Genomic DNA, 3276 nt, shown 5'->3' on the forward strand with positions numbered 1-3276 from the left:
CATCTATACAAACAGAAATATCATGTTTGTTTGTCGCAGTTCCTCTAGCTTGCTCCCTAGAAAATACGAATGTGTAGAGCTGGTACTCCATGTGGAAACTATTATGTATCCAAGCTTAAAAAACAATGTTCCCCAATAAAAAACATCCAAAACAATAAAGTCCGTTGATAATATCCAGAAACAACAAACCCACAGGCTGTAGCAATATCTGGGATTGAGTTAGCCAAAACAAAACCGGATATTTCCGGTTTCATCCAGTCATATCCGGACAAACTGGTGTGGAATTCGTATGCAATGGACTGAGAAAATCACAGTAAAAATGGTTTTGGAGAAAAACAAAGTCTTTTCATTAGGGAAGTGCATAAAATGTCATCTATACAAACAGAAATATCATGTTTGTCTTCCTCATTTCCTCTAGCTTTCTCCCTAGAAAATACGAATGTGTAGAGCTGTGTCTACATGATGAACCAATTAGTGTTTCAATGGTACAAAATTAAATGTTCCCTGATAAAAAACATTCAAAACAATAAAGTCCGTTGATAGTGTCCGGAAAACACAAACACAGAGGCTGTAGCAATATCTGGGATTGAGTTAGACAAAACAAAACCGGATATTTCCGGTTTCATCCAGTCATATGCGGACAAACTGGAGTGGAATTCGTATGCAATGGACCGAGAAAATCACAGTAAAAATGGTTTTGGAGAAAAGCAAAGTCTTTTCATTTGGCAAGTGCTTAAAATGTCATCTATACAAACAGAAATATCATGTTTGTCTTCCTCATTTCCTCTAGCTTTCTCCCTAGAAAATACGAATGTGTAGACCTGTGTCCCCATGATGAACCAATTAGTGTTTCAATGGTACAAAATTAAATGTTCCCTGATAAAAACATTCAAAACAATAAGGTCCATCGATAATATCCAGAAAACACAAACACAGAAGCTTTCACAATATTTTGGATTGAGTTAGCCAAAACACAATCGGATATTTCTGGTTTTATCCAGTCATTTTTGGAAAAGGTGGTGTGGAATTCGTATGCAATGGACCGAGAAAATCAGAGCAAAAATGGTTTTGGGGAAAAGCAAAGTCTTTTCACTAGGCAAGTGCATAAACTGTCATCTACACAAACAGAAATATCATGTTTGTTTGCAGCAGTTCCACTGGCTTTCTCCCTAGAAAATACAAATGTGTAGAGCTGGTGTCTCCATGTGGAACCAATTAATGTATCCCAGCTCAAAATAAAATGTTCCCCGATAAAAGACTTTCAGAACAATAAATTCTGTTGATAATATCCCGAAAAAACCAACCCAGAGTCTGTAGCAATATCTGGGATTGAGTTAGCCAAAACACAACCGGATATTTCCGGTTTTATCCACTCATATCCGGACAAAGAGGTGTGGAATTCGTATGCAATGGACCGAGAAAATCACAGTAAAAATGGTTTTGGAGAAAAGCAAAGACTTTTCGTTAGGCAAGTGCATAAAATGTCATCTACACAAACAGAAATATCATGTTTGTTTGCAGCAGTTCCTCTGGCTTTCTCCCTAGAAAATACGAATGTGTAGAGCTGGTGTCGCCATGTGGAACCAATTAGTGTTTCCAAGCACAAAATTAAATGTTCCCTGATAAAAAACATTCAAAACAATAAAGTCCGTTGATAGTGTCCGGAAAACACAAACACACAGAGTCTGTAGCAATATCTGGGATTGAGTTAGCCAAAATAAACCGGATATTTCTGATTTCATCCAGTCACATGCGGAAAAACTGGAGTGGAATTCGTATGCAATGGACCGAGAAAATCACAGTAAAAATGGTTTTGGAGAAAAGCAAAGTCTTTTCGTTAGGCAAGTGCATAAAATGTCATCTAGACAAACAGAAATATCATGTTTGTTTGTCGCAGTACCTCTAGCTTTCTCCCTAGAAAATACGAATGTGTAGAGCTGGTACTCCATGTGGAAACTATTATGTATCCAAGCTTAAAATACAATGTTCCCCGATAAAAAAAACATCCAAAACAATAAAGTCCGTTGATAATATCCAGAAACAACAAACCCAGAGGCTGTAGCAATATCTGGGATTGAGTTAGCCAAAAAAAAACCGGATATTTCCGGTTTCATCCAGTCATATCCGGACAAACTGGTGTGGAATTCGTATGCAATGGACCGAGAAAATCACAATAAAAATGGTTTTGGAGAAAAACAAAGTCTTTTCATTAGGCAAGTGCATAAAATGTCATCTATACAAACAGAAATATCATGTTTGTCTTCCTAATTTCCTCTAGCTTTCTCCCTAGAAAATATGAATGTATAGAGCTGGTGTCCCCATGATGAACCAATTAGTGTTTCAAGGGTACAAAATTAAACGTTCCCTGATAAAAACATTCAAAACAATAAAGTCCATCGATAATATCCAGAAAACACAAACACAGAAGCTTTCACAATATTTTGAATTGAGTTAGCCAAAACAAAATCGGATATTTCTGGTTTTATCCAGTCATTTCTGGAAAAGGTGGTGTGGAATTCGTATGCAATGGACCGAGAAAATCACAGTAAAAATGGTTTTGGAGAAAAGCAAAGTCTTTTCGTTAGGCAAGTGCATAAAATGTCATCTACACAAACAGAAATATCATGTTTGTTTGCAGCAGTTCCTCTGGCTTTCTCCCTAGAAAATACGAATGTGTAGAGCTGGTGTCTGCATGTGGAACCAATTACTGTATCCAAGCTCAAAATAAAATGTTCCCCGATAAAAGACTTTCAGAACAATAAAGTCTGTTGATAATATCCCGAAAAAACCAACCCAGAGTCTGTAGCAATATCTGGGATTGAGTTAGCCAAAACAAAACCGGATATTTCCGGTTTTATCCACTCATATCCGGACAAAGAGGTGTGGAATTCGTATGCAATGGACCGAGAAAATCACAGTAAAAATGGTTTTGGAGAAAAGCAAAGTCTTTTCGTTAGGCAAGTGCATAAAATGTCATCTATACAAACAGAAATATCATGTTTGTCGCAGTCCCTCTAGCTTTCTCCCTAGAAAATACGAATGTGTAGAGCTGGTGTCTCCATGTGGAACCAATTAGTGTTTCCAAGCACAAAATTAAATGTTCCCTGATAAAAAAACATTCAAAACAATAAAGTCCGTTGATAGTGTCCGGAAAACACAAACACAGAGGCTGTAGCAATATCTGGGATTGAGTTAGCCAAAACAAAACCGGATATTTCCGGTTTCATCCAGTCCACTGCGGACAAACTGGCGTGGAATTCGTATGCAATGGACCGA

The sequence above is a fragment of the Lepus europaeus genome, unplaced genomic scaffold (genome assembly GCF_033115175.1).
Source record: "Lepus europaeus isolate LE1 unplaced genomic scaffold, mLepTim1.pri SCAFFOLD_378, whole genome shotgun sequence".
Classification (NCBI taxonomy): domain Eukaryota; kingdom Metazoa; phylum Chordata; class Mammalia; order Lagomorpha; family Leporidae; genus Lepus; species Lepus europaeus.